Source organism: Bos javanicus, chromosome 15 (genome assembly GCF_032452875.1).
Source record: "Bos javanicus breed banteng chromosome 15, ARS-OSU_banteng_1.0, whole genome shotgun sequence".
NCBI lineage: Eukaryota > Metazoa > Chordata > Mammalia > Artiodactyla > Bovidae > Bos > Bos javanicus.
In genome coordinates, this window is record NC_083882.1 from 79454725 (window position 1) to 79479445 (window position 24721).

A 24721-nucleotide genomic window follows, 5' to 3' on the forward strand; every position below is an offset into this window, starting at 1 on the left:
GTATACTAACACATATATATGGAATTTAGAAATATGATAACAATAACCCTGTGTACGAGACAGCAAAAGAGACACTGATGTATGGAACAGTCTTATGGACTCTGTGGGTGAGGGAGAGGGTGGGAAGATTTGGGAGAATGGCATTGAAACATGTAAAATATCATGTATGAAACGAGATGCCAGTCCAGGTTCAATGCACGATACTGGATGCTTGGGGCTAGTGCACTGGGAGGACCCAGAGGGATGGTATGGGGAGGGAGGAGGGAGGAGGGTTCAGGATGGGGAGCACATGTATACCTGTGATGGATTCATTTTGATATTTGGCAAAACTAATACAATTATGTAAAGTTTAAAAATAAAATAAAATTAAAAATAAAATTAAAAATTAGAACCTCCCCCCCCCAAAAAAAAAAAAGTTTTGTAAATGCCCATAGGAGAGCCATGATGTCAGCACCTATGTTTACTTCTGATTTACTTCTTTTTCTTCCTTTTGAGCCTGATCATTTCATTCATTTTTTGTAACCTGCAAATGTTATAGAATATTTTACATTTATGTTTAGCATTTCAATGTGTTATCTTTTAAAATATTTTTGAGGAGCATGGAGTTATAACTTGTCTTCCATTTGTTAGTAATGGATAGCCAACCATGTTTGCTTACCTGTTTGATTTTGATAATCCCTGGCTATTTGTGCCTAACACAATGTCCAGCTTGACTTTTTCATTCAAGAAATATTTGTGAAATAAATGAGATTATTGAAGCTAAAGATCACTCCAGATAGGAGTAACACATGTTCATTCTACCTGTGATATCAAATGCAGAATTGGGCTCTAAACAGAATTGTATAGATATAGGTGGTAAGATGTCACTTCCTAAGAAGTTTCTAGACACAATAGCCTTGTGAAGCCAATTTTACTTATGCAATTTTTCTTTGCAAAGGGTAGGTTCGGTCCATATTATATCTTAATGAAATTCTTTCCATGTTATGCAAGTTATTTATAATCAATAATTCTACTATTTTTTAAGCTTTGGTTTTGTCCCTTTGCACCCTTTCTAACATTTTTTTATATTGCACATCTTAAAACAACAACAACAACAACAACAACAACAAAAATAAACAGTTCCACTGAGGTACCCTGAGAAGATCCCTTGAGAAACTAGGATGCAATTCAAAGTGTAATTGTGTTGTTCTTGTTGCTTTAGTATAATCAGCATTCCACTACAGGAAGCTGACCTCACTAAAACAAAAACCTCCATATGTATATATGTGTACCTGCCCTTTCTTTCCAATTTGTTCTCTTTGAGGAGAGAATTAAAGACATAAAACCATTGTTTCTTTTTTCCAATATGTTTGATTTGTATTGTTTTATTTGGGCATTTTTTTAACCTGGAAAGATCTTCAGTTATTTATCATTAAAGTATTGATCAATCTGACTCTCAGAAAAAAACATTAACTGATTTCATGTCCAATAAGACAGTAAGAAACCATGAATATATACATATGAGTATCCTACATAAACTGATATCCTAAACTTTTCTATCTTTGGTAAGTTAAATTAGTGTCTTTCTATTTATTCTTTTCAGATTTAGCCTACATTCTACAGAACAATAGAACTCTTTCATGAAACATGAAAGAGTTCTGTTGTTATAGCCAAATACTCTAGGAAACAAACTCACTCAGAAGGACAGCGTGGATGGGGAGTGCAGTTTATTACACTGGCGGGTCCGAGGCAGAGTTTCCTCTTTAGCTGGGGACCCCAACCAACTTTTGTGAAAACCTTATATACCTTAATTGTACCACTCAAGCTCACATCACCAAATTCCTTAAACCTAGCCTGGGAAGTATTAAAGGGAGATGCAATCAGGTTACAGCTATGATTCATAATCAGAAGGGTCAGCTGGTTTTACATTGAAGCCTACACCAATAGGTGCCATAAAGTTTACAAAGGTGATTGACCACATAGGGGATTATTACATTCTTTTTGGCAATGGGAAATATTGGTATGCAATCTGGTATTTATCAGTCCAGGAGGCCAGTTCGGCCATAGGTATGTTATCCCCATAGCTACCGGGCACATAGTCCAAAGCTCACTGAAAGTGGAAGATGGAGATTCTTTCTTTTTCAAGAAAAACCATAGCCTTGACTAGATGGACCTTTGTTGGCAAAGTAATGTCTCTGCTTTTCAATATGCTATCTAGGTTGGTCATAACTTTCCTTCCAAGGAGTAAGCGTCTTTTAATTTCATGGCTGCAGTCACCATCTGCAGTGATTTTGGAGCCCCCAAAAATAAACTCTGACACTGTTTCCACCGTTTCCCCATCTATTTCCCATGAGGTGATGGGACCAGATGCCATGATCTTCGTTTTCTGAATGTTGAGCTTTAAGCCAACTTTTTCACTCTCCTCTGTCACTTTCATCAAGAGGTTTTTAGTTCCTCTTCACTTTCTGCCATAAGGGTGGTGTCATCTGCATATCTGAGATTATTGATATTTCTCCGAGCAATCTTGATTCCAGCTTGTGCTTCTTCCAGCCCAGCGTTTCTCATGATGTACTCTGCATATAAGTTAAATAAGCAGGGTAACAATATACAGCCTTGACATACTCCTTTTCCTATTTGGAACCAGTCTGTTGTTCTATGTCCAGTTCTAACTGTTGCTTCCCGACCTGCATATAGGTTTCTGAAGAGGCAGGTCAGGTGGTCTGGTATTCCCATCTCTTGAAGAATATTCCACAGTTTATTGTGATCCACACAGTCAAAGGCTTTGGCATAGTCAATACAGCAGAAATAGATGTTTTTCTGGAACTCTCTTGCTTTTTCCATGATCCAGCAGATGTTAGCAATTTGATCTCTGGTTCCTCTGCCTTTTCTAAAACCAGCTTGAACATCTGGAAGTTCATGGTTCATGTATTGCTGAAGCTTGGCTTGGAAAATTTTAGGCATTACTTTACTAGTGTGTGAGATGAGTGCAATTGTGCGGTAGTTTGAGCATTCTTCGGCATTGCCTTTCTTTGGGATTGGAATGAAAACTGACTTTTTCCAGTCCTGTGGCCACTACTGAGTTTTCCAAATTTGCTGGCATATTGAGTGCAGCACTTTCACAGCATCATCTTTCAGGATTTGAAATAGCTCAACTGGAATTCTATCACCTCCACTAGCTTTGCTCATAGTGATGCTTTTTAAGGCCCACTTGACTTCACATTCCAGGATGTCTGGCTCTAGGTGAGTGATCACACCATCGTGATTATCTTGGCCGTGAAGATCTTTTTTGTAAATCTTTTTTATCTAAAAAAAAAGATTTTTTTTTCAGAATTGAAACTGTTATTTATTTCAGTCAGATCAATAAAGTGGGCAGGTGAACCCAACCTATATAAACAACGGTAAAGAAAAGAAGTTCTTGAATTAACTAGTATTTTTCACTTTTCACTGTGGCTTAATTCTGAATCAGTACTTCACAGGTCTTCCCAAACTTGCTCTTAAACGCAGCTTCTAGACCATTGCAGTTGAAGAAAGCTTCACAAAGAATTGTCCCAAGCCTTCTGTCAAAATCCAGAGTTTTGGACTTAAACACAACATAATCACTTTCAAACTCCATGTTATTGTAAACAGATGGGTCATACGTGCACTGTTTAAAAATCTTCCAGTGTTTCATAAATTCTTCACTCATCTCATAGATCTGTCCATTTAAAATTGCTCCCTTGGTACCGCCAAATTCAAGTCTTTCCAGCTTTTCAAATTCCAATATGGTGACAAATATATCCTCTATTTTCATGAAATGATCAAGAAATTTGTCAAATCTATGAAACACCAGATAAGACTGGAAATCCCATGGTTTCAGTTCCTTATTTCCCACAAAATAGCTTGCCAATCCTCTTCTATAGTTGAAGAAACAATTTTTGAAAGTCTTTAAGATGTTAATGGTCACTTGAACCTTTTCCAGACAGTCTTCAATTTCCCCTTTCAAGAGATCTTCAGGTGAAAGGTAAGCTATTGCCTGGTCAATGAAGAGATTACAAAACTCTTGCAATAAAACTATGACCTGAGCAGGGGTATTATAAAACTTGGAATGACTCCAGATCAGACAGATGGTATGAAATAACGGGGCAATTAATACACCGGTCTGTGGGAATTCCGTCTCCTGCAGACACTGAATGTGTCTCCTCAGGAGTCTCAGGTAAAGTTCCACATCTTGGGCTTCAAGCAGAGCATTTTTCACAGCCATGAAAATGTCCTTCAATGTTGGAAAATAGCTGCTTTGCTTATTTTTCAGGATCTTAACCATTTTGAGGACAATAGGAGTCTGAAGTTGATCATAAATGCATGATAGGTTCTCTCTTCTCATCGTCCAGAAATCCAGTTCAGTTTGAGGATTTGAGTGAAGACCATTTAGCAAAGGCTGCACTGAATCTTTCTCTATGATTTCTTGGATTTGATGTGACCATTTAATAACCACTGATTCAATTGCATGGAGTACTCTCCTTTCATTTGGCTCCAGTCTGCAAACATTGGTCTCTGAATATTTCTGATCCAGGTCAATGTTTCCTGCAATAGTGGGAATTGGTAGAAGAGTTCTTCTCAACATTTTGCCCCTAAAAATATGCATTTTACTTTTCATGACTTCTATATGATGTTCCATGTCTTGTGAAGTAAAGCATGACCAGGATTTATGGTTGTTCTTATTAGAAATAATTGGCACTAAAATCTTGTCTAGGAAAGCAGTTACGTGTCCAAGAGAGTTCTTCTGTGTATTCTTGCCACCTCTTCTTAATATCTTCTGCTTCCATTAGGTCCATACCATTTCTGTCCTTCATCGAGCCCATCTTTGCATGAAATGTTCCCTTGATATCTCTAATTTTCTTGAAGAGATCTCTAGTATTTCCCATTCTGTTGTTTTCCTCTATTTCTTTGCATTGATCACTGAGGAAGGCTTTCTTATCTCCTCTTGATATTCTCTGGAAATCTGCATTCAGATGCTTATATTTTTCCTTTTCTCCTTTGCTTTTCGCTTCTCTTCTTTTCACAGCTATTTGTAAGGCCTCCTCAGACAGCCATTTTGCTTTTTTGCATTTCTTTTCCATGGGGATGGTCTTGATCCCTGTCTCCTGTACAATGTCAAGAACCTCTGTCCATATTTCATCAGGTACTCTATCTATCAGATCTAGTCCCTTAAATCTATTTCTCACTTCCACTGTATAATCATAAGGGATTTGATTTATGTCATACCTGAATGGTCTAGTGGTTTTCCCTACTTTCAAGTATAGAATATTGTTAAAGACAATATAAAAATGTATCTGGTACAGAGAATACTTTGACCACCTGATGCAAAGAACTGGTCCTTTGGAAAAGACCCTCCTGTTGGCAAAGATTGAAGGCAGGAGGAGAAGGGGACAGCAGAGCATGAGGTTGGTGGATGGCATCACTGGTGTGATGGATATGAGTCTGAGCAATCTCCCGGAGTTGGTGATGGACAGGGAGGCCTGATGTGCTGCAGCCCATCGGATACCAAAGTGTCAGACATGACTGAGTGTTTGAACTTGAATTTACAGAGAAATGGTGTGACTTAGATAAATAAGATGTTGTGGGTTACCAAATTGCTAATTGTGCTGAGTCTAAAGACTTTCTAGGGCTCATATATAAAAACAACTTCACTGATGAGAACAGAGCAGGATCCTAAAATCTTCCATATGATAAGGGAGCATCTGTACCAATTTTAGATCACTGATGAATCCAAATCATTGTACTACAATGAGCCTCCTAGAAACCACCATAAGTTTAATTTTAATACATGCCTTATAAAAGTATAGTGAATAAAAAAGCAGAAGTATGCACTTACATAAAACCACATGTACATGTACAAACACATGTAGACACTAGGAAATTTATTCTAATAGTTGGGAATAACAATAATCCTTTGAATACTTTTATATATGCTATGCTTCCTCACTCGACTCTTTACTTGCCCTTACAGTGTCCTAACTCATTCTAAAGCATCGTGCTATTTACTTAATTATATTTGTAATTCATTGCTTCCCCTCAGGAAAGGCAGATATTTTTCCCCCTTTGGGTGCTAATGTATGTATAGCACATAGAAGTATGACTAGCACTGTGGCTCAGAGGTTAAAGTGTCTGCCCACAATGCGGGAGACATGGGTTTGATCCCTGGGTAGGGAAGATCCCCTGGAGATGGAAATGGCAACCGACTCCAGTATTCTTGCCTGGAGAATCCCATGGATGGAGGAGCCTGGTGAGCTACAGTCCATGGGGTCGCAAAGAGTCAGACATGACTGAGTGACTTCACTTTCACTTTAGAAGCCATTTTCTAAATATGTGTTGAACATTTCCATACATTTTATTCCTTTTAGAGACACACAGAGAACAGTTTGAAGCCCATCACCTAAATTATAGGATTCATATTGTACAGAAGCCTTAAGAGGGAAAATTGCATACTCTTTTCTACGTATTTGGAGGGCATGTTTTACATCTTTTTTCCTCAAACTACAGATCAAGGGATTTAACATAGGGATAATGAGAGTGTGGTGATTGCAGCCATGAAATTAAAAGACACTTACTCCTTAAAAGGAAAGTTATGACCTACCTAGATAGCATATTCAAAAGCAGAGACACTACTTTTCCAACAAAGGTCTGTCTAGTCAAAGCTATGGTTTTTCCAGTGGTCATGTATAGAAGTGAGAGGTGGACTGTAAAGAAAGCTGAGCACCTAAGAATTGATGCTTTTGAACTGTGGTGTTGGAGAAGACTCTTGAGAGTCGCTTGGACTGCAAGGAGATCCAGCCAGTCCATTCTAAAGGAGATCAGTCCTGTGTTCTTGGAAGGACTCATGCTAAAGCTGAAACTCCAATACTTTGGCCATCTCATGCGAAAAGTTCACTCACTGGAAAAGATTCTGATGCTGGGAGGGATTGGGGCCAGGAGGAGAAGGGGACGACAGAGGATGAGATGACTGGATGGCATCACCAACTCGATGGACATGAGTTTGAGTGAACTCCAGGAGTTGGTGATGGACAGGGAGGCCTGGCGTGCTGCAATTCATGGGATCACAAAGAGTCGGACACGACTAAGCAACTGAACTGAACTGAATGAGAGTGTAAAATATAGATGCCATCTGTATGTCTTCTTTGGAGAAATGTCTATTTAGATCTTTGGCCCATTTTTTGATTGGGTCACATGGCTAAAAAACACATGAAAAGATGCTCAACATCACTCATTATCAGAGAAATGCAAATAAAAACCACTATGAGGTACCATTTCACACCAGTCAGAATGGCTGCGATCCAAAAGTCTACAAATAATAAATGCTGGAGAGGGTGTGGAGAAAAGGGAACCCTCTTACACTGTTGGTGGGAATGCAAACTAGTACAGCCACTCTGGAGAACAGTGTGGAGATTCCTTAAAAAACTGGAAATAGAACTGCCTTATGATCCAGCAATCCCACTGCTGGGCATACACACTGAGGAAACCAGAAGGGAAAGAGACACGTGTACCCCAATGTTCATCACAGCACTGTTTATAATAGCCAGGACATGGAAGCAACCTAGATGTCCATCAGCAGATGAATGGATAAGAAAGCGGTGGTACATATACACAATGGAGTATTACTCAGCCATTAAAAAGAATTCATTTGAATCAGTTCTAATGAGGTGGATGAAACTGGAGCCTATTATACAGAGTGAAGTAAGCCAGAAAGAAAAACACCAATACAGTATACTAACGCATATATCTGGAATTTAGAAAGATGGTAACGATAACCCTGTATACGAGACAGCAAAAGAGACACTGATGTATAGAACAGTCTTATGGACTCTGTGGGAGAGGGAGAGGGTGGGAAGATTTGGGAGAATGGCATTGAAACATGTGAAACGTCATGTATGAAACGAGATGCCAGTCCAGGTTCAATGCATGATGCTGGATGCTTGGGGCTGGTGCACTGGTACGACCCAGAGGGATGGTGTGGAGAGGGAGGAGGGAGGAGAGTTCAGGATGGGGAACACATGTATACTAATTAAATAATTTTCTATTAAAGAAAAAAATATATATATAGATGCCATTTTATCTGTGTTAAATGAATGATTAGACTCTGGCTGCACATACATGAATATTAAAGCCCCATAGAACACTGTGACCACTGCCAGGTGAGACCCACAGTTAGAAAAATCCTTGTGTCTGCCTTTAGCAGAGCTCATCCTGAGAGTGGATGCAAGAATAAGAAGGTAAGACACAAGAACTATCAGAAAGGATGAAATCAAATAAAAACCAGCTGTAATTAGAATAATTATTTCAACTTCATGTGTATTTGAGCAGAGCAAAGATAGCAAAGGGAAACTGTCACAGTAGAAATGTCTGATAACATTATAACCACAGAATAGTAAACTAAATGTCTTTACAGTGATGAGAAGATATACACATGCACTATAGAAGTACGGAATTGTCCAACACCCGACATAGCCTTGATGACATGATAGCTTGGTAGAGCAGGAGTTACATGTGGCCACATAGGAGTCATAGGACATTGCTGACAGAATAAAATGTTCACTACTAATGAACACAAGAAAGAAAGCTAGCTGTATAGCACAGAATAATAAGAGATTGTATTTTGATCCAAAACAAAATTTCCTAGCATTTGAGGTCCTATAGTTGTAGAGCAACCAAGGTCAGTAAAAGCCAAATGTCCAGGGAAAAAAGTACATGGGGTTTGTAGCCTGAAGTCTGTCTTGGTAAGGATGATCATGTCCAAGTTGCCCACCACTGAGACCACGTAGATGATGAGGAAGAACCCGAACAATGGAGCCTGCAGCTTGGGGCAGTCTGATTCCCATGAGGATGAATTCACTCAGCACCGTTATATTGTGTTTGTCCATCCACGTTTATCAGAAACTTATTCTGGATAGAGATATGAGCATAGCAAGCATATTTCATGTATTCTCACCTGGAAGATTTTTAAATGCAAAGCTAGTCTAAATAAAATGCATCTTAATGTCTCAAAATAGGATATTTAAAATAAATCCACATTCTACGTATAATAATGCATACAAAGATAGAGACAGAGTCAGAAATATTTATTAGTTCTCAACCGAAAATTATTTTACTAACTGAAGAACACTTGTCAATGTCTAGGAGTCATGTTGGTTGTCACAACTAGGAGTTGGGTGCTACTTGCCAGCAATGGTTAGAGGTCAATTATGCTTCTCAACATCTTATAATACCCTTTATCAGCCCAATATCTGAACAGTTATAACACTGAAAAACTAGGATGGTTAGATAGATAAATAGGTACATACATAGTTGAATAGATAGAGCTAGAAAATATAGATATATAGATACAGATATATAAAATTTGATATGCAAAAGAAGAAAGCTAAAACAAAAATTTGAATTACATGTATAACTATTTTTGTGCTATTCTTCTAAGGTTTCTATTAGTCATTTACATAACTGCAATCACATGGGGGCATGTATAAATGACGTTTGCTAATATGACTTAGTACATATGCTAATTATGTAACATGTTGTATTGTGCAATTAAATAATAATAAAACCATAAAACTTAAAAATCTGTTAATATACAATTAATTTGTACTTAAAAATCTTTTAATATCCAATTAATTATTTCCACATCTCAATCTGTGTTGGAAACCCCATTTTGCCTCATCAAGGGATCTGTAAGGAATTGTACATTTACTGGGCCTTCCCTGATAGTTCAGTTGGTAAAGAATTGGCCTGCAATGCAGGAGTCTCTGGTTCAATTCCTGGGTCGGGAAGATCCACTGGAAAAGTTATAGGCTACCCACTCCACCCACTCCCATATTCTTGGGCTTCCGTTGTGACTCAGCTGGTAAAGAACCCACCTGCAATGTGGGAGACCTGGTTTCCATCCCTGGGTTGGGAAGATCCCTTGGAGTAGGGAAAGGCTACCCATTCCAGTATTGTGGCCTGGAGAATTCCATGGTCTGGATAGTCCATGAGGTCACAAAGAGATGGACACAACTGAGGAATTTTCACTTTCACTTTGGATCTGAGAGACACCAAGGGAACATTTCATGCAAAGATGGGCACAATGAAGGACAAAAATAGTATGGACCTAACAGAAGCAGAAGATATTAAGAAGAGGTGGCAAAAATACACAGAAAAACTATACAAAAAAGATCTTCTTGATACAGATAGCCACGATGGTATGATCACTTACATAGAGCCAGAAATCCTGGAATATAAAGTCAAGCGGACCTCAGGAAGCATCACTATGATCAAAGCTAGTGGAGGTGATGAAATTCCAGTTGAGCTATTTCAAATCCTAAAAGATGATGCTGTGCAAGTCCTGAACTCAATATGTCAGCAAATTTGGAAAACTCAGCAGTGGCCATGGGATTGGAAATGGTCAATTTTCATTCCAATCCCAAAGAAAGGTAATGCCAAAGAATGTTCAAATTACCACACAATTGCACTCATTTCACAAGGTAGCAAAGTAATGCTCAAAATCCTTCAAGCCAGGCTTCAACAGTATGTGAACCGTGAATTTCCAGATGTTCAAGCCAGGTTTAGCAAAGGCAGAGGAACCAGAGATCAAATTGTCAACATCCATTAGATCATAAAAAAGCAAGAGAATTCCCAGAAAAACATCTACTTCTGCTTTATTGATTCACCAAACTCTTTGACTGGGTAGATCAAAACAAACTGGAAAATTATCAAGATGGGCATACCAGACCACCTGACCTGCCTCATGAGAAATCTGGATGCAGGTCAATAAACAACAATTAGAACTGGACATGAAAAAACAGACTGGTTCCAAACTGGGAAAGGAGTATATCACCCTGCTTATTTAACTTATATGCAGAGTACAACATGCAAAATGCCGGGCTGGAAGAAGTACAAGCTGGAATCAAGATTGCCAGGACACATTGATAACCTCAGATATGGAGATGACACAACCCTTTTGGCAGAAAGTTTAGAGGAACTAAAGAGACTCATGATGAAAATGAAAGAGGAGAGTGAAAAAGCTTACTTAAAACTCAACATTCAGAAAACTAAGATCATGGCATCCAGTCCCATCACTCATGGCAAATAAATGGAGAAACAATGGAAACAGTGAGAGACTTTATTTTCTTGGGCTCCAAAATCACTGCAGATGATGACTACAGCCAAGAAATTAAAAGATGCTTGCTTCTTGGAAGAAAAGCTATAACTAACCTAGACAGCATATTAAAAAGCAAAGACATTACTTTGCCAACAATGTACTTCTAGTTATAGCTATGGTTTTTCCAGTAGTCATGTATGGATGTGAGAGTTGGACTATAAAGAAACCTGAGCACTGAAGAATTGATACTTTTGAACAGTGGTGTTGAAAAGACTCTTGAAAGTTCCTTGGACTGCAAGGACATCAAACCAGCCAATCCTAAAGGAAATCAATCTTGAATATTCATTTGAAGGACTGATGCTGAAGCTAAAACTTCAATATTGTGGCCACTTGATGTGAAGAACTGACTCACTGAAAAAGACTGTGATGCTGGGAAAGATTGAAGGCAGGAGGAGAAGGAGATGACAGAAAATGAGATGGTTGGATGGCATCATTGACTCGATGGACATGAGTTTGAGTAAGCTCCAGGAGTTGGTGATGGACAGGGAAGCCTGGTGTGCTGCAGTCCAGGGGGTCACAAAGAGTTGGACACGACTGAGTGACTAAACTGAACTGAACTGAACAATCCCTAGGTTCATTTATGTTCCTGCAAATGGCTTTATTTGATCTTTTAAATGACTGAGTAATATTCCATTGTCTATATGTGCAATATCTTCTTTATTCATTCCTCTGTTTTTGGACATTTATGTTGCTTCCATGTCTTGACTACTATAAACACTGCTGCAATGACATTTGGTTGTGTATATATTTTGAATCATATTTTTCTCCAGATATATGCCCAGGAGTGGGATTCCAGGGTCATATGGTAGCTCTGTTTTTATCTTTTATGTAACCTCCATACTGTCCTCCATAGTTTCTGCACCAATTTATATTCCCACCAACATTTTAGGAGGGTTCCTTTCTCTTCACAACCTTCACAAAATTTACTGTTTGTGGATATTTTGAGGATAGCCATTCTAGCTGATGTGAGGTAATATCTCATTGAAGTTTTGATTTGCATTTTTCTAATAATCGGAAACACTGAACATATTTTCATGTGTCTCTTGACCATCTGTATGCCTTATTTTGAGAAACAACTATGTCTTCTGATAATTTTTTGATTGTATTATCTAGATTATGTTTTGATGTCATACAAACTTTTCACTAGCTCTTGGTCTTGGATATAGATTTTCCCTTATTGCTTTATCTGAATGTTTTATGGTTTAGCATTTTAAACTTATATTTTTTTTCATTTTGAGTGCATTTTTATATAGTTCGGGTCAGCATTATTTGTTAATTTGTTTATTTTTGCCTCTGTACTCCCAATAACATCAGCACATGTTTTTAAAAAGCTATCATCCATTTTCTGGATATACCATTTTTTAAAATCATATGTTAATCATATGTTTTAATCACATATGTTAAAGGAGATCTTGGCTGTTTTGTGTCATGTTGTTTAAAAATTGTATTCCAGTGAAGATTTTTTACTAAAGCTTCATGGGATAAACAAATAATTTTACTGTAAGATACTGAACAAAGCATATACTGTAGACTAATAACCTCAGTAAAGTTGCAGAATTATTAATTACAGTAAAAGGTAGCACATGGGAAAATGTAGAACTCAATTTACAAAGCAAGATAACTGCATCCCTGCTGTGTATTAGGCCTTAGAAATATGGTATAGTGCCAACAATGAGATTGTTCCCTTTGCTTCCCACAAGTAGAATAATGAATTGTGCAGTTAAATACTGAAAGTCAATTAAAACTTACTGCATAAACAGTGTTGATAAAATTGGAAGCATCAACCCAAGGAAAGAGAGCCAACACAATTAATTCATCAGTGCTTCTCTTACTCAAGAATGCAAAAAGTAGAACATTACTTTTAAACATGGATAAATTTTTTTTTTCAAAAACACAAAATTATTTTAGTATCCCTTCAATCAAACTACCAGTTGTGAAGAAAGAATTACCACTTGAGAGAACAAGAAGTACCAATCTGGAAGCTACTGAGGGATCTCAAAGTTTATCTTTATTTAAACGTCCTCTGATTTCAACAAAATGCATGAATTGAGACAAAATAAGGCTTCAGTTGGACTTATGAACTGCTGAATTGCAACAACAGTTCAATTCAGTTCAGTCGCTCAGTTATGTCTGACTCTTTGTGACCCCATGAACCGCAGCACACCAGGCCTCCCTGTCCATCACCAACTCCCAGAATTCACCCAAACCCATGTTCATCGAGTCAGTGATGCCATCCAGCCATCTCATCCTCTGTCGTCCCCTTCTCCTCTTGCCCTCATTCTTTCCCAGCATCAGGGTCTTTTCAAATGAGTCAGCTCTTCCCATCAGGTGACCAAAGTAGTGGAGTTTCAGCTTCAACATCAGTCATTCAATCAACACCCAGGACTGATCTCCTATAGAATGGACTGGTTGGATCTCCTTGTAGTCCGATGGACTCTCAAGAGCCTTCTCCAACACCACAGTTCGAAAGCGCTCAGCTTTCTTTATAGTCCAACTCTCACATCCATACATGACCACTGGAAACACCATAGCCTTGACTAGATGGACCTTTGTTAGCAAAGTAGTGTCTCTGCTTTTGAATATGCTATCTAGGTTGGTTATAACTTTCCTTTCAAGGAGTAAGCATCTTTTAATTTAATGGCTTCAATCACCATCTGCAGTGATTTTGGAACCCAGAAAAATAAAGTCTGACACTGTTTCCACTGTTTCCCCATCTATTTTCCATGAAGTGATGGAACTGGATGCCATAATCTTAGTTTTCTGAATGTTGAGCTTTAAGCCAACTTTTTCACTCTCCTCTTTCACTTTCATCAAGAGGCTCTTTAGTTCTTCACTTTCTGCCATATTTTCAGTTAATAGGTGAATAGATTCTTATAAGGAATTAGAGGAATTGATGATAAAAAATGTGGGATCTCAGTGTAAAGAATAAGGGTATTTGAGAAAACAAATGTGATTGTTGACTTCAAATACACAGATGAAACCTACTGCAGAAAAGTGTGAAGGCAAAAACAAAAGAAAATAAAGAATTCACTGACACACACAACATGCTGTAATTTTATTCTAAAAGATGAGAAAACATTCGGAAACCTGGACAGTCATTTCTTTGTCTATATCCACCTAACACATTCTCCTAACATTTACTTAATTTATGTCCAAAATTGATCTTTTGTGCTTAAGTCATTTTTTTTTTACTATTTTGTTCATTAATCTATTTGCAACAATAGGAATTGCCCGGTATATATAACATAATCTATAAATAATTATTGAACATATTTATACTCACTACTTAATTTGGAGGCACATAGAACAAAATTTAGAGTCCATAACCAGTTTATAGAAATTGCATTGCATATTAATAAAAAAGGTTGCCTGATTTTTTCCACACCCTATGTAGTGCACATTTTACATCTTTATTCCTCAAGCTGTAGATTAAGGGATTCAACATAGGGATAATGAGAGTATACAATATGGAAGCCACTTTATCAGTGTCAAAGGAATGGCTGGACTCTGGTTGCACATACATAAATAGTAAAGTCCCATAGAACACTGTGACCACAGTCAAGTGGGATCCACAGGTAGAGAAAGCCTTGTGCCTGCCTTCAGCAGAGCTCATCCTGAGAATGGATACAAGAATGAGAAGGTAAGACACAAGAACTATCAGAAGAGAGAAAATCAAATCAAACCCAGCTAAAATCAGAATAATCATTTCTACTTCATGTGTATTTGAGCAGAGCAAAGGTAACAAAGGAAGACTATCACAGTAGAAATGACTGATGACTCTGTAGCCACAGAAAGATAAATAATTTTACGGTGACGAGAAGAGACACAAACGTGCTGTAGACATAGGGGATCGCTACCAGCACCCAGCACACTCTTTGTGACATGATGACTGGGTAGAGAAGAGGGTTACAGATGGCCACATAGTGGTCATAAGACATTGCTGACAGAATAAAAATTTCACTAACAATAAACACAAGAAAGAAAGCTAGCTGCATAGCACAAGAGTAATAGGAGATTATATTTTGATCCTCAACAAAATTTACTAAAATTTTGGGTCCAACAGTTGTTGAATAACCAAGATCTGTAAAAGCAAGGTGTCTAAGAAAGAAGTACATGGGTGTCTGTAGCTTGGAGCCCATCTGGGTGAGGATGATCATGCCCAAGTTGCCCACCACTGAGATCATGTAGATGATGAGAAAGAGCCCAAATAATGGAGCCTGCAGCTCAGGGTGGTCGGTAATTCCCATAAGGATGAATTTATTTAGCACTGTTCCATTGTGTGTTTCCATTTAGGTTTATTAAAGAACCTGTTCTGGGTAGAAACATCAACATAGTCAATAGGTTCTATGTATCATCATCTGGAAGAGTTTCACTATGCAAAGCTAGTATAAACAGAATAAACTTTCCAGTTTAGGATATTTGAAAATAAACTCATCTCATGGCTCAGATAGTAAAGAATCTGCCTGCAGTGCAGGAGATCTGGGTTCAATCCCTGAATTGGGAAAATCCCCTGGAGAAGGGAATAGCAACTCACTCCAGTATTCTGGCCCAGAGAATCCCAAGGACAGAGGAGCCTGGCAGGCTACAGTCCATGGGGTTGCAAAGAGTCAAACATGACTGAGCAACTAACATTTTCATTTTCTATGTATAATAAAATATATAAATAGTGATAGAGACAGAGATAGTTGCTTTTTCTCAACTGGAAATTATTTTACTAACCAAAGGACATTTGTCAAAATTGAGAAGACATGTTAATTGTTACAAATGGGATGTGGAAGCTATTGGCATATGATAGTTGGAGGTCAGTGATGTCTCTAAACATCCTATAAAGCACCATATCTGTCTAAAATCTCAATAATACCAAGGTTGAAAAACCAGGATGTTATAGATAGATAGATGATAGATAAATAGACAGATACATATATATATACATAAATATAGATACGGACAAGAAATACAATAGATACAGACATAGATATGACAAGAAAAAAGTTAAGACATAAATTTGAGGGCTATATATATAAACTATTATTGTGCTGTTCTTGTAAACTTTCTATATTTTCTATCTAGTTATTTATATAATTGCAATTACATAGTGACATGTATAAATTAAATTTAATAATATGACAATACATATGCAAATTATATAATAAATTATGATGCAATTACATACTATCCATAATAAAATTTTAAAACCAGAATTCAGAAAATGTGTAGAACTTGCTACTCCAACAGAGAGTTCTATATAGTTCTATGCACAGTTGATACAGGCTGAAACAGTTAACACACTTGACACATATTAGACAGCTGTATAAGTAAGAAAACTGTAACAGATTGCAGTGAGACTTATCTGTATTTCTGTGAAGAAACATATAATAAGTAGATAGAAAGATAGATGATAGATAGATAGAATTTCTGTTCTAAATTTCCTTATGGTATATAAAAAGGGCTAGTTTGGGCAAATAATTCAACTTATCTAGAAGTTTATTTTCTTACACAAGGCCAATACACTTACAAGATTGTTATGTCTTTATGTTACCTGGAAATCAAGTACATATTGGTTTAAATATATAAATATATAAATTTATATATTTAAATATACATTTAAATATATAAATGTATATAATATATATACATTAAATATATAAATATATATTGTGTATATATAAATATATATGTATATATATAATACATATTATATTATATTAATTATATATATTATATTAATATAATAATATATATACACATATAGATAGATAGATAGATAGATTAGATCAGCCCTGGGATTTCTTAGGAATGATGCTGAAGCTGAAACTCCAGTACTTTGGCCACCTGATGTGAAAACTTGAGTCATTGGAAAAGAGTCTGATGCTGGGAGGGGTTGGGGGCAGGAGGAGAAGGGGACAACAGAGGATGAGATGGCTGGATGGCATCATTGACTCAATGGACATGAGTCTGAGTGAACTCCGGGAGTTGGTGATGGACAGGGAGGCCTGGCGTGCTGTGATTCATGGGGTTGCAGGGTTGAACATGACTGAGCGACTGAACTGAACTGACTGATATATAATGAAGTCAATATCTTAGCTCAAAGAGATCTTCTTTATGTATGTAAATTCATGTGCACTGTGACATACCTTCTTTGTCAAGGCAATATGATTAACAGCTGAGGATTATATAATGTACAATGGAATACATGCAATTTACTCCAAGCCTTGCCCCCTCTGCAGAAATAATACTGGGCCATCAGAGTGCTTGGATTTTTTTATCTTCTAAATTTCTTAGTTATTTTAGCAAAATGTGAATAAAACTTTATTTTGATCCATATTTCCTTAAAATATTAATCTGACCCAAGGGGTGTTTTCACTATAATGGACTTCTACTAACTTGTAAGTATTCAAATGTACTTTATTATGCAAGAACCCAGGTTTATATGAGGAAATCTGAGCAAATTGGAAGAAAGAGAAGTAATTAGCATTTTTTTCATATCTTGAATATCATAACTTGCTTTGAATAAAGGGATGCTAAACTTTAAAAGGGAACTTCCCTGGTGACTCAGGATTAAAGAATTTGCCTGCCAATGCAGGTGACATGAGTTCAATCCCTGTGTCAGAAAGAGCCCATGGGAAGGAAATGGCAACACATTCCAGTATTCTTGCTATGGAAAATCCCATGGACAGAGAAGCCTGGCAGGCTAAAGTCCATGGGGTCACAGTCACCTGGAACTTAGCAACTGAGCAAAACGGGCCACAGTATGATAAAAAAATGTTCAAAGTTCCTGTGTTAAGTAATAATGTACTAGAGTTATGGGATGAAATACACTATAGAATGGCTATACATGGATCCTTGCATATCATTTTAAATTTTACATCTTAAGCCAAAGAAATTCCTTCAAACTATTCCTTCAAACATAGTTATTTTTATATAATCAAATAAAAATATATCTGAAGGTCCCTAATAATACACACATCAAGAATACACCAGTGTAAGAAGTGGATGGCAGATTAACATAGATAATTATTAAATTTAAAATATTGTGAGCCTGATTGTTTCTTTAAAGAAATAGAAATGATACAGGTTACAATAAAAATTACAGTGACAGTAATTGCTAAAGGATCTCTATAAGAAAAGGAATAAAAGCACAATTTTATAACATTACATGTAAAAATGATTACATGAAATCTGCATTTAATTCACTGAAAATACTGCTTACAATTTTATGACCTCCTAATCACCAGTCTTGCCTTGATGCATACACTTTTCTTATATCAGAAATATTGAAATGTGCATCACTAGAGAATAAATTTAGAGAAATATCTTCAATATATTTAATAAGAAGTAGTATGAAACTTGTTTTTGTTTCTTTGCTTTGTTTTGCAATTATGAAAGTGAGAACATACAAACTTAGCAAATTTCAATTTTCCTGTAAATATAAGAAAAGATAGTGTTTTTGTTTTTCTCTCGTGCTTTAGCGTTCTACAAAAACCAAATAGTTTTCTCAGAATTTAACATCTTTGTTGAATATCAGTTGTTATTTTTTTAAAGCTGTACCTCAAAAAAAAATTTAAAAAAAAATAAAGCTGTACCTCATGAGATAATTATATATTTTTGGTCAGATCTCACTTGACATCAAAGAACATGTTGATCATTGTACCATTACCATAAAACTGGCTACTTAGAAGTCTCTTAATGTGCAAATAATGTTTTCTACATCTCAGTGTGAGGTGGGAATTCCATTTTGCCTCATCAAGGGATCTGGAAAGAATTATACTTTTACATTTATTTAAATAATCATTAAATATTAAATGATGTTCAGGGGAGGTCACAAAAAAGCACGTGGAGCGCTAAATAAGAATTCGGAAGGAGTTAAAAAAGAAAGACAATACTCCCAGCTTCTGAATTTTCCCAATTTCTAAAAATTCACATCTGTTTTGTTATGTGTCATTTGCTCTCTACTTTGCCCTCCATTAGAGATATCATTGTTTATATAAAATAAATATCATGGTGATGTTTCAAAGATGCTTTTCAGCATTTTGTCTGTCATCCTACAATATTACAAAATGAGTAATAAAATGTAATATTCAAATTTGAATATTACAAAATGAGTAATATTCAACAAATTAATATGAAGAGGCAAGAAGAGAGGTCCTATTCCTGCTCAGGAATTACGGAGTAGTAGAAAACAAACAAAATGATATCAAAAGCAGTGTCATTTTGTTTGGGCTTTGCCATTGAGCTAAACTGGAACTTTGAATATGTCACTGAAACATTGTTGATATTGAAAATGAGGCAAAACATGCAATATCCTGTCATTTTACCTGTAATGAAGCATCTCTCATGACTCTCACCTGTATTTCTGACATGGCCAAGTGAGAAGAATTTATGGATTTCTTTCACTTTTTGAGATTTTCCCTGAGGAGATGCCAAGCAACTTGTTGATTATCCCTAGAGTATTGAGAGCAAAACAACATGTCTAGAGATTGTCTTTTAATTGCCTGTGTCATTTTTCTTTTCTTTCTTACTTCCTGACTTCCTTCCACCCACCCCCCTTCTTTCTTTGCATATATATATACATACATTTAAATATTTTTTTTAACTCTTGGTTAACTTTCCTTTTGTAGCACACAAGACTCTTGATTAAATCTTGCATCGATAGCTCATGCCCACCAAGAGTCAGTATTTCTGCAGGTTCTCCTCAAATGTGTGACTGTGGAGAAATTTTCAACATTGTTTTATTACAGTATTTAATATATTTAGGAAATTAAAATAATGTGATTCTGATATGAGGTGTCACCCCCTTCCTTTGTTGCCCACGTGATTGTTTTTACTTATCTCTCTGAGACAGAAATTAGTTACTTACTGTTACTTCTTATTTCTGGAGAAGGAAGTGGCAACCCACTCTAATATTCTTGCCTGGAGAATCCCATGGACAGAGGAACCTGCTTGTCTACAGTCCATGGGGTTGCAAAGGGTTAGACATGACTGAGCGACTAAGCACAACACAGCACTTCTTATTTCATCACGAGTTTCTATCACATGGCTGTTTACAACTTCTGCTTTTTTTTTTTCTTTTTCTTCACTGCATAAATTACCATTTTAGTTATTCCAATCTGTTACCCCATTCCAATAAGCACCTGTGTCACCACATACTCCCTGTGCCTGCCTTTTATAACCATACCTCTTTCCTCCTCTGCTACCATTCCCAACCCTTGGTCATCACTAAGCTTTTCTATTACTACACTTTTTCATATAGAAAATAGTGATTGGAATTTTCTCTCAACATAAATCTCTTGAGATTCTTTGGCACTTTTGTGTGTATAGATCATCTGTTCCCTACGTTGTTGAGTAATATTCCATGATATTGATGATAATTTGTTTAAATATTCACTTATTGAAAGACTTGTGGGTTCTTTCCACTTTTCTACTATGATAAATACAACTACGGTGAACTTTCACTTAAAAGTGATTGCATTTTTGGTGATGAAAGTTTTCCTCTACTCTTCTAGGTTTTTTGACCTCAAATGGATGGACATTTCTGCTGTTTCTGGGCTTTGATCACCACACAAAAATAAATAAATCAATCAATAGCTCAAGTGGAAGAAAAACATCTTCTTTACACAGTGGCTCTTGCCTGGATTAATAATTAGATTGACATAAGATTAACAAGACCAAACTATATATATTTTATTTAGTAATTGTACATGTAGATGGGAGTCATCACCAGACTAATTAAGATCCAAGAAATGGGTAGGCTTAATTGCTTATATGGGCTCTGCAGGTGGCCTAGTGGTAAAGAATCTGCCTGCCAATGCAGCAGACAGAAGAGAACAGGGTTCGATTCCTGAGTTGGAAAGATCCCATGGAGTAGCAAATGGCAACTCACTGCAGTATTCTTTCCTGGAGAATTCCATGGATAGAGGAGCCTGATGGGCTAGTCTATGGGGTCACAAAGAGTCAGACACAACCGAGCAACTGATCATACAAATGTTTATATGCTAGGCTAAACCAAAAGCAGCAATTGTAGGCAAGTCACTAAATATATCTGGGAATACTAAAGACAAAGGAACTTCTGAATATTCATTAAAGGACTGATATTGAAGTTGAAGCTCCAATATTTTGGCCACCTGATACAAAGAGCTGACTCACTGGAAAAGATCTTAATGCTGGTAAAGATTAAGGACAGGAGGAGAAGAGGGTGACAGAGGATGAGATGGTTGGATGGCATCACTGACTCAATGGACATGAACTTGAACAAACTCCAAGAGATAGTGATGGACAGGGAAGTTTGATGAGCTGCAGTTCATGGGTCACAAAGAGTCAGACATGACTTAGTGACTGAAGAACAACATTTAAAATGGAAAAAAATATATATTAGCAAACTTTGCAAATCCCTACATATTTTGTTCTCTTTCTGGTTCATCTTTGGAGGGACTACACAATGTACAGCAAGATTTATTTTAGAAATAGGATATTGGGATATATATAGTCACAGTTTATTTTTTTCAAATCCAGATATTAGATTCTTCTACTTTTTTCTGTTATAAAAATCACACATATCCACTGAAGATAATTTAGAAAAGTACATATCCAAAAATATTAATTTAAACATTTTCATGTTCTCAGAAGCTATCAATATATAATCATCATTATACTGTATCTTTGTCCAACATATATTTTCCAAAACCCAAAATATTTCTGCATTTATATTTGGAATGTTTATATTCAGTACATATTTTCTTAGTAATTTAAAAAAATCATCTATATAAATTCCTTACATTTTACCTCACTTGAAAGAGTACCTATAATTATTTTTTATTCCAATAAATTATTTGAATTTGAATTTGATTGACTACATAAAGAATTTAATCTGTGATGATAAAAAAAAAAGTGTTTAAACTATGATACATATAAACTTTCATGAGCATTAAAAATACTAAATATAACCAAAGAAAGTGGAAATTTAGAAGGGTTAGGAGAGTTCACAAGACATAATATTTATAAAGTGGTACTTATCTTACTACACTTCCACTAGAAACATACTATAGAACAAATCATGGAATTACCTTCTTTTGCTTCTTATAAGAATTATCAAATTGATCTTAATAAAAATATATCATAAGCTCTTATGAGCCAATATAGAAGAAAGTCATCCTGTGAAAGAGACAGCAAGCCTAATTCAGTATAGAATAGACTACTTATGTAAAGATGCACAAATATTAAACAAGAAATATTCTTGATCTTCACAGAGGTCAGGAAATGTAACAACCTCGTGAAACAAAGGTCCATATAGTCAAAGCTATAGATTTTCCAGTGGTCATACAGATGTAGGAGTTGTACCATAGGAAGGATGAGCGCTGAAGAATTGATGCTTTCATACTGTAGTGCTGGAGAAGACTCTTGAGAGTCCCTTGGACTGCAAGGAGACCAAATCAGTCAATCCTAAAGGAAATCAACCCTGAATATTCATTGGAAGGACTGATGCTGAAGCTGAAGCTCCATTACTTTGGCCCCCTAATGGGAAGGGTAATCTCATTGGAAAAGATCCTGATGCTGGGAAAGATTGAGGGCAAGAGGAGAAAGGGGTGGTGGAGAATGAGGCGGTTAGTTAACATCAATGACTCAAAGGATATGAGTCTGCTCAAACTCAGGGGGATGGCAAAGGACAGGGAAGCTTGAAATGCAGCAGTCCATTGGGTCTCAAAGAGTCAGACGTGACTTATCAACTGAATAACAACATTAAACAAAAAGAAGCAGTTAGGAATCAAAATCTCCAAAAATCATAAATACACAACTAAAAGTGTCCATGGGAGACCTCAAGAGATTTATTTTTTCTGCATCACTGAAATATAATTGACTTGCAGCATTGTGTAAGTTTGTGATGTACGATGTGTTATTTGATACTCCTATGCACTGCAGCATGATTACAGCTTAGCATGAGGTAATACCTCCATCAGTAGAAGGAGGAGGGAGTGGCAGAGGATAAGATGATTAGATAGCATCACTGACTCAGTGGACATGAATTTGAACAAACTCTGGAACTCTCTGGTGGCTCAGTGGTAAAGAATCTGCCTGCCAATGCAGGAGATGCAGGTTTGATCCCTGGGTCAGGAATATCTCCAGGAGAAGGAAATGGCAACCCACTTCAGTATTCTTGCCTGGGAAATCCCATGGAGTGGAGCCTGGCTGTAGTCCACAGGGTCACAAATAGTCAGACATGACTTACCAACTAAACAATAAAGATGGGATATAGTGGCGGACAGAGAAGCCTAGAGTGCTGTCATTTATGGGGTTGCAAATACTTAAACATGACTTAGCGATTGAACACCACCAACAATACCTCCATCATATTACCTTTCCTTTTGTCATGAAAGCATTTAAATATTGCTCTCTTAGCCTTCAGATATACAGTAAAGATTGCTAACTATAATCAAGGAAATTGATCTTAATTGGAATGTCCACTGGTACAGAAAATGAACTGATTGAAATAAAATATTGTGCTGATTTAGTAGGTAACTGAATTGCAAAGTGTGCTGAGGTAATAGGCTTTCTAGGGTCATGTATGAAAGTAACTTCACTGATAACAGAGCAGGACACTAACCTCCTCCATGTGGTACGGAAACATCTGGGAAAGTTCAGATAATTGCTGAGGTCAAATCATTTCGCTTCACTGAGCCTTCTTGAAACCACAATAAGTTTAATTTTTGTGTTGTGTTCTCAGTCATGTCCAGTTCTTTCCATTGAGTGTAGCCCATCAGGCTCCTCTGTCCATGGAATTTTCTGGCAAGAATACTGGAGTGGGTTGCCATGTCCTTTTCCAGGAAAGTTTAATTTTTCATATGCCTTAGACGTGTATGGAGGCTCAAACAAATAGATGTTCTTACACAAAAACATGCATATGCCCAAACACACACATAGTCATGGGGAAGTTTATTTTAGTAGTTGAGAAAAACAATAAACATTTAAACTCACTTTTTATCTACTATTCTTCCTTTCTCATTGGAAAAGACCCCGATGCTGGGAAAGATTGAGGGCAAGAGGAGAAGGGGACAAATGAGGATGAGATGGTTGGATGAAATCACCAACTCAATGGACATGGGCTTGGGTAGACTCCAGGAGTTGGTGATGGACAGGGAGGCCTGGCATGCTGAGGTTCATGGGGTTGCAAAGAGTTGGACACAACTGAGTGACTGAACTGATTCTTCCTTTCTCACACACAGTATACCCACTCTCCTTACCTGCTTGAATACTCTGTAGTTTCCTAATCAATTATCCTGTATAATAACATTTACTTAATTATATTTATGATTAATCTCTCTCACTCAAAGAAGGCAGATACTTTCCTTACTTTGTGTGCTAGTGTAGGTACAGCACATAAAAGTGTTACTGGCACATAAAAGGCAATTTCTAAAAGTATATTGAACTTATTTGTGTTCACCATTCCATTTAAAGACACACAGAAATGTTTGAAGCCCAGAATCTAAGTGATAGGAATTGTATTGTACGTAGGCTTTAAGAGGAAATGTTACAAAGCTTATTCCACACATTTTGTAGTGCATATTTTACATCTTTGTTCCTCAAACT

General features: G+C 36.7%; 2 pseudogenes; both read right to left on the bottom strand.

Annotated features, from left to right (window-relative positions):
• Positions 1–6302: 6302 nt before the first annotated feature.
• LOC133261086 (olfactory receptor 8K3-like) lies at positions 6303–8873 on the bottom strand (annotated as a pseudogene).
• Positions 8874–12059: 3186 nt separating this feature from the next.
• Positions 12060–15432, bottom strand: LOC133261461 (olfactory receptor 8K3-like; annotated as a pseudogene).
• Positions 15433–24721: the final 9289 nt, after the last annotated feature.